General features: G+C 39.7%; 1 long non-coding RNA gene across 2 annotated transcripts; it reads left to right on the forward strand.

Annotated features, from left to right (window-relative positions):
- Positions 1–6,213: 6,213 nt before the first annotated feature.
- LOC116259362 (uncharacterized) lies at positions 6,214–8,252 on the forward strand. Of its 2 annotated transcripts, none has more exons than XR_007574116.1 (3): positions 6,214–7,064; positions 7,141–7,218; positions 8,123–8,252. It is a non-coding gene; the product is annotated as an uncharacterized LOC116259362 (long non-coding RNA). The 2 variants fall into 2 exon arrangements; XR_004173906.2 differs by having other exon boundaries at positions 7,159–7,218.
- Positions 8,253–8,590: the final 338 nt, after the last annotated feature.

Genomic DNA, 8,590 nt, shown 5'->3' on the forward strand with positions numbered 1-8,590 from the left:
AGCATGCTAAAATTTATCACAAGGATTATGGTAAAGCGAATGCGGCCTATCCTAAACAGGATTATCTCAAAAAAATCCAAGTGCTTTCTGCATTCAGGATAGCTTTCTACTCAGCCAAGAAATTGTTCACATCTTTCAAAACAGTAAGAAGAAAGCAACTTATGTTAAAATTGATTTAAGGCCTATGACAAAGTGAATTGGAAATTCTTGAAGGTTACCCTATGCCACTTAGGATTCCATGATTCGTGGGTAAAGAAACTTGTGACAATTATCACCATAGTTAAATCACTGCTACTTATCAATGGCAAGGAAGGAATGTAGTTTGAGAATAAGAGATGGCTCAGGAAGGGGGATCCGCTTTCCCCCTACTTGTTTATCACAGTCATGAAAATGCTCACTCGTAGTATACAAGCTCAAGTAAATAACAAACAAATCAGGATCGCCTCCATGGGGGCTGGGACCCCTTCCCCCTTCTTCACTTTATATGCAGACAACATCATATTCTTCATAGAAGGGAGGCTGAAGAACTTTAGGAACTTAAAAGTGTGTCTTAATGAATTCTCTAGTTGCTCAGGCCTAGTCATGAACACTGCCAAGAGCTCAGTTCTTCCATTCAAATTGGACAGCCGAGTACACACTCAGACAGAGTAAGAATTAGGTTGGCATCAAGGTCAGCTTCCTTCTATGTACCTTTGCATTTCCCTCCAAATGAATGATGTGATAGAGGGACAATGCAAACATTTAATTCTTCGTTCATCTCAGAAGCTAACTCTTTGGAAATAGAGATGCCTTTCTTTTGCAGGCAGACTCAACCTAATCAAACATGTTCTATCTCTGTTACCTAGTTACTGGAGTCTGGTGGTTCAACTCCCTGTTACTACCTATAAGCAACTAAGTAAAATGGCAGCCAACTTTTTATGGGGCGATACGACAGACAACAAAAGCTATCATCATATTAAATGGTCTACTCTATGTCTCCCAAAATTAGAGGGAGGTGTAGGACTCAGAGACATCAAGGAAACCAACCTGGCCAACCTGGCCAACTTGGCCTTTTTAGTGTATGGCATGACCCAGCAGTTCTGCCCTTGGGTAGATCTTCTTAAAGGTCGATACTGCAAGCAGAAAGGACTGATTGGCAATAGTATTAGGGGCAAAAAAGTGTCTAAAGCATGGCGAAGGGCATTGCAGTCTTGGAGCAGAATTAATGTAAATGTCGGTTGAAAGATTGGCAATGGTGCTTTCGCTAAATTTTGGATAGATTATTGTGGACCAAAGTGTCTCATTGATAAGATTCCAATATCCCATCGCCATCTGGTACAAGACACGATTGGATGCACGGTAAAAGAAATGATGGAGGAGAATGAGGAGTACATCAGTGAGTTCCTTTCTAGCTTAAATATTCCTTTCTCTTGTCCCTGACTTGAGGTTGAGATGCCTGATGTTATGGTATGGAGAAACAGAGATAAGGGGAATTCAATCGGCATGAATTTTGGCAAAGGATTCGGAAAAAAGGTTCCAAAAACAATGAGAACATGCTTGTCTGGAAAGGGAGAGGACTTCCAAGGGCCACCTAGATTGTTTATTTAAGTGCTTTAGGTCATCTACCTACTGATGGGTTTGTGCAAAAGCAAGGCCGGGCACTTGCTTCTAGCTGCCTAGTTAGCAAGCATGAGATTGAAGACATCAAACACCTTTTTTTCAATTGTAAGAGAGCTCGGTTTATATGGACATACATTTTTGGAAAATTTGGGTGGGTTAAGCAATGGCATAGAAGTTCCCCAAACCTAATGCAAGGGCTTCTCTCATGGCATAGGAATGGCTTCAAAGACAAACTGTTTGATAAATGCTGGAAAGCCAGCTTCCATATGGCAATGTGGTTCATCTGGAAGACTGACAATCACATCAAGCATAAGAGTGATATACCAATTGGCAACTTGGAAAAATGGTTTTGGGCACACCGCAGTGAGTACTGGTGGAATTTTCAATGGAAAGGAACTCAACTGATTAAAATTCGTAACTGGGTCTACTATGGAATCCTACGGGGAGTTAGATATGATGATAGATGGGTAGAAATCAGCATTAGCTCGTGGAGCAAGGGTGGCAGAAGAGGAGTGGCTGGTCTCATTAGAGATGCCTCTAGACGGTTTCATTTTGATTTGGCCTGCTGGTTTGGGAATTACATTGGATGGTAGGAGAAAGAGATTCTAATGGAAAGCATTGGACACTTGGTGAACATTGAGGATAACTCTGGGAGCATTTACCTTCTGGCCAATGATGGAGATTGGAAGAAGCACTTATGCAGCAACATTGAACGTGGCATAGAAATAGTGAATAATATTTTGAAGAGCAATAGCTTTCTTAATAGGCTTACTATTTGCAAGGGGTGGCCTTTTGCTGAAGCTATTAACCTTTTTTCGATTATTTCGGCCAATGGATTGTGTAGAAAATGGATTCACCATGACAACATACAGGATCCATTAAAAGGAAGTAGTACTACGAGTTGAGGTCCTCTGCGGACCCAATTTTGTTGTACATATTACTCCATTTTGTTGGAATAAAAGGATGGGGCCTGACCCCCATGCAGTCATTGTCCGAAAGATAAATATATGGAAGAATCATACAGAGAAAAAACGTAATTACATTAATTACCTTTTATAAACATGAGATAATGCCCTCTAATATACCCTTTCTTGGGAAATTGATATAAAGTATTGCTTCTATAACTCCACTAGAATTACTTTCTCTTCATGCTTCTTTGCTGCAAGTGTGCCCTTCCACAGGCTGGAGTGTACAATGCCTTATAGAAATGCAATTTACATAAGTATCAATCTTAAGGAGGAAATAAGCTTACCTCCAAAAGCTTATAAGGATGACCTTATTAATATCTAATGCCTCAACCTCATTGGTATGCTTCTTCTTTCCTAGTTTAGGGAGACATCTATGGGGTTTTCTCATGGACATAGGCACAAATCTGCCCAACAATGTAAATTTGTTTCTCTTTCTCTTTTTTGTTTACATTTTCACATGATATTAAGGCACCGTGGCAAACACCTCAGATTCATATGGCTTGTCAAGCATTGTTCCTGCCACTAACCATGTCATGCCTGGGTTGCTAGCCCCAAATCATTTTCACTACTTCCTCTCCATCAAATTAATAGGTGAAAATTATACTCTCTAGGTTTCTCAATTTCGTCCATTTGCTTATCTCATCTGACTTTGAAGGATATATCGAAAGATGAAAGCCTAAACCGCCCAAATTGATTGAGAAAGATGGCAAGATCGCATTTGGAAAGATGCTCTCAGTGGCATAGGTGTGATCAGCTCCTTATGGGATGGTTTTGTCATCCCTCACTTAGTCTCTTCTCACACTTGTGGTGGATTTGAAGACTTCACATGACACTTGGAAAGCTCTGGCAGACTCTTATCTAGCCCACTTTAGAGCTTGCATCATCAATCTCAAAGATGGCTTCAAAAAATCTCAAACTTGGCAAACTAGAACGAATATTTTTCAAAAACCATACACCTTAAGAATGCTGGTAGGCTTCTTTTTTATTATGATCTAGTACGTCACATCCTCCACGGCCTACAACAAGAGTAAGAGGCTGTAAGAGTGTCACTGTTTGCCTGTGCTGAGCTTGTGTCAATCCTTGAGCTTCACAATATTCTCCTTGCACAAGAAGCTTGTCTAACTGATATCACGTAAAAAAAACAAGTCTCTTTTGATGCCAACAACATACAAAAGAGCAGGATGTTTTCTAGTACTCAATCATCACCTAGAGGAGGCTTCCATGGGAGCCAACCTCATGGTCGTGGCTGTGGTCTTGAGCAGGTTGGTAACCCTGGACGATGGCATGAGAAACCATGTGCGAGCAAAGTCAACAAAGGATGAAAAACATGATGCACACAAAAAATAACATGGTTTGACTATTGTATCAGTCTACATCCATGAGCCCAGAAGTTTCTCCCTCTATCTCTCTATGCATATAGAGGATGAGAGGTTTCCTTTAAGTAAGGTAAGATTACATTTGTTACTATTGTTATCATCTCCACTAGATTTTAGGAAAGATATCTCCTTTCCATGATCCATGCACACAGTTTCTGATTTTTAGAGATTTGGGAATCTACACAAGGTCTTTCTCATTTGTAGAAGTTGCCACTTTTGTGCTTATTTGTTCAGATTATGTTGCCTTAAGATCCATCCTCAAACTCCGACCATGTTGAGTTTGTCAAAAAGAAATTCAAACTAGGTAGTGGACAAGGGCTTGGTCATAATGTCTGGTAGCTGATCTGTTGATGAGATTCAATATGCCTACTCCAACTATGAAAAATTGGATTGGCAATGAGATAAGTGGCACCAAGATTGTCACAAAGCAGTGCAAGTGGATGTAAGTCAAAGTTTCACATGATGTACCCATAGAGGATGATTGATTGGTAAAACTTCGGCCGCTGCACCAGCAAGTGCATGGTATTTTGCTTCAGTGTTCAAATGTGCCACCATGGTATGCTTACGAGATGACAATGAAAGAAGAGAATTACCAAAGAGGACGACATAGCCATTTGTAGATTTCTTATCATCAATGATTCTAGCCCAATCAGCATCGGAATAGACTGTCAAGGTAAATTTCGTAGGCTGAGTCCATTGAAGGAGAAGACTGTGATGGATGGTGTGTTTAACATGACATAATACATGTTTAACCACAGTCCATTGTCGACTAGTAGGGCAATAAATTAATTAGCAAAGCTTGTTGACAACAAAAGGAAAGTCAGGCCAAGTTAAAGTTAAGTATTGAACTGCACCAACTACTGGTGATACAATGTCCTATTTGAAAGAGTTGTGCCATCATGTGAAGACAGATGACAGGAAGTAGCCATAAGAACAGTGGCAGGTTTGGCAACAGTCATGTCTAGGGGTGCACAATGAGTTCGAGCTGCTTATTTTGTTAAACAAGTCGAGCTCCAGTTAACGAGTCGACTCGTTTAACTAATGGAGTCGAGTTCGAGTTCACTCAAGTGGGCTCGTTAAAGCTCGACTCGGCTCGATTAGTTAATGAACCGGTTTTAAAAAAACTGGTTCAGAAGCTTCTCACAGGCGGGAAAGTCTTTTTCACTTTAGTGTTTCCTTTTTTCGTTCTCCCTCTCTCAGTCTCTCCGACTTCTCGTTCTCTTCTCCCGTTCTGCGCTCCTACCGCCCTGCTTGGTGCTCTTCTTCTCCGCCTGTGCTCTGCGCCTCTCCGCTTCTCCAGTGACATCCAACTCAAAGGCCGCGCATCCTGCTCCGGTGGTGTCCCCTTTCTCCCTCTCTCTCCTCCAAATGCAACCCTAACCTAACCTAAACTAGAAGCCATTCCCTCTACCCCTCCCTGTCATCTCGTGGTTTCCTTAGGTTGTCATCTTCCTCTTGCCCCTCTCTTCTGCCCACCATCTTCGCATCCTCAGCCCGGCAGTCCACTTCTTCTTACTGTGTTTCCCGTCATTAATATTAAGAGGCTGTCCAAGATTCTAGCTGTCGTTGAGGAGAAATCGATGGTGGAAACATCGGTGCCTGAGGAATCGATGCCAGAGGCCGTGGAGGAGGCATTACCAAGAGAATCTCGACCATTTAAACTCTATGTCTGCAAACTCTAAGATAATACCCAAATTACTTTGTAGGTGATTTCTTTCTTGCCTCTTGATTTTCTTCCAAGGTATTTAGGCTGAATCTCATGAGTTCATATGTACTAGAAATGCATCTAAGGCAATGCAGGAAAATGTTGTAGACTCTCGATCGACTTGTTTTATGGCCTTCTGTTGGAATTCCGTCTGTTGGCCAATTTTGTGATTAAATGCTTAGTCAGTGCAAGAAATGTTGAAATGAGACGGTCAAGCTTTTGGTTTCATTTTCTGGAACTTTTTTTTGTGGTTTTTAGTGTTGTTATAATTGTTGTTATTATTAACGATTACTAACTTTGTCTTCACTCTTCAGTGTGAAAACCCACATCCTGCCACATGAAGTTATCTACTTTGCCAGCAAGAGATCCATCCACCTGGCTAGGGGTGTCCGATTATGATTTCAATCTAAAGGAGGTCAAAACTTGAATACCCGGTATGTATCTTTTGCAATAATGTGATATTTAGAAAAGTGCAGTATTAGGTTGCCATACTTTCTTTCATTTCCATGGCAATAATGAATAAGATAAAGTTGTTCCGGCATGCCCGTGAAGCTCCTAAAAAAAGTCTCGTTAACCCCCTACCATTGTAGAATACCAGAAAAACGATATAGGTTCTAGCTACAAATAAGTATCATAAATATGAAATAGCTGTTGCAATGACTCATGATCACTGGTTTGATACTTGAAAGATAATACTGGCTCAGAATTTATGGACATTCACCAAAATGTCCATAATAAGTTGAGAACTAGTTTCCAGACTAACCGAAGGCTGATGCCGAACAACTTTGAGAACTAGATCATCTGTCCTAAGTAGATGCAATTATGGGGCTTTCTCAGGAGGATGGCTTCATTCTTGGTAGATTTAGTTTACTTGCATTTTCAAATTAATTAGAACTACTTTACTTTTGATCATCTAATGATTTGATGATCTTCTTTTGATAATATAGTTAAGGATCATGTCATATTTTAGCTATGCTAGTTTAGTTGGTTAGTTTACTGGAAGCAAAATATGCTTTTCTTTCTTTAGCTAAAAGGTTTCTGATAGAACAGGAAACTTGTTTTAGCTCACATAGATCCAAACTAGTGGACAATCAGATTTTTTTTAATTTTTCTTGTTTATGCATTCATGATGTTGCTAAGGTTGTTACCAACCTGATGTTTGTTGTTATATTTAAACAATTTGGCTTAGGGTTCCTGACACAGCCGGAAGCAAACCAAGGTTCTATTTTAGTTAATTTCCCATTGCAAAGACTCCTTCAGAGATTCCAACTACTTAATCTAGGTTTATTTGTTCATGCAACAACATTTAATATGTACTCAGCAATGTACAGGTCTGTGCTTGGAATTTAAATTGCAGAAATTGGTCTGTTGCAACTGTTTTTGTTGATAACAAGAGGGATTGTGCTTGACAGAGAGGTGAGTTTTCTTTATTTATCAAGAGTTTAACTGGACAGTTGGCTGTGTTTTGTGAGTTTATTTATTTAAATTGCAGATGGTTTATTCATTGCAGCGGACCACCCATCTATCACACTTGGTGTTGCAGCTGGTTCTTCATTGCTTGCACTGAAAAGTATTATATACAACCCATTCTCCTCCCTCTGTCTCTCTCCATCTTATTTGAATCCACGCCTCATGGTATTCAGTATTTCAGTGATACACATAAAACACACGGTCACCTGTTAGTTGTTATACTTGTACATTAAAATTCTTGAACTTCATGATCCCATATTACTGAAATATACAAACACACCAGAAAAGGCAGATCGTGTCCAATCGTTAATCCCTTGTCATTGTGTAAAAAGGTAATCATAACTATGTTTTTTACCATGGTACTTTAATTTTTTCCAGCATCCGTCTACATGTTCCAAGAAATTCAATTGCCATTGTCATTTCCCTTGTGCAGTATGCTGTGCCTTTTCTCAACATTCAGCACTTGCTTCAATTCCCTTGTTTGATGATCAACTTGAATGTCTATATAGTGACCTATGTTCCAGAGGTGAACCATGTGACTTGTGTTTCAACAAAATAATGAACATGAATTTATTTCACATATTTTCAGCTTTTGTTATTTAATATGATTTACTCATCAGATGATAGTTGTAATTGGTGGCCGTTGGGAGATTTCCTACATTTTTATTAGGAAAAGCTGCTTACTGGAGGATTGGAATAGGGTTCTACGTCGTCCATATTCCTGGTGGTTTTTGCTTGAAAAAAAAAAGTTGATTAGATATGATTCTGGGGAATTTACACTTTGAATGATACAGACAATTGAATTCTTGTGAAATAACTGGATTAATTTTGTATGCTTGGCATATGTTTGTCTTTGGCATGTGGGAATGCAGAAATCTGAATCATGCATGTTTTTGCTGGTTCTCAAGCAGCTAACATAGATTTGCAGCAGCAATGACAGGTAGCTGGAGCAGATTTTCAAGAATCAAAATCATTTTAGTCATTTTTTTAGTTTATGTTTGCAGTACTGACGGGTCACATTTGAGGCGGAAACTTTATCTGGATATTGCCGAGCATTCCATTCAAGAAGAGCAGGGTTGACTTAGCTGTTTTTGCTGATTCTATTATTGTTGGCGGAACTTGTGCTATTGCCAACGCTGGGAGTCTCATTAGCCTGTGACAGACCTTGCCTCAACCGGGAAATGGAGTTGAGGGATGCTCCAAGCAATATGCATCCTACTGAGTTTGTGATAAGGTGCTGATTTTGCGTGGTAAAAAATGTCAATTGCTAATGAATCTTGTAGCAAGCTACACGCTTTTGTATGTATCAGTTTGAACTTCACTAGAGTGGTGTATCAATTGATGCAATAGATAAGTTGTTTTTGTTTTGTGTTCATTGGTAACGAGTTAATCGAGCCTTAATCGAGCTTGAGCTCAACAAGTAAGGATGAGTAGTCCAAATGAGTTTAACGAGCTTAATGGAATCGAGCTCG

This window comes from Nymphaea colorata, chromosome 8, assembly GCF_008831285.2.
Source record: "Nymphaea colorata isolate Beijing-Zhang1983 chromosome 8, ASM883128v2, whole genome shotgun sequence".
Taxonomy (NCBI): domain Eukaryota; kingdom Viridiplantae; phylum Streptophyta; class Magnoliopsida; order Nymphaeales; family Nymphaeaceae; genus Nymphaea; species Nymphaea colorata.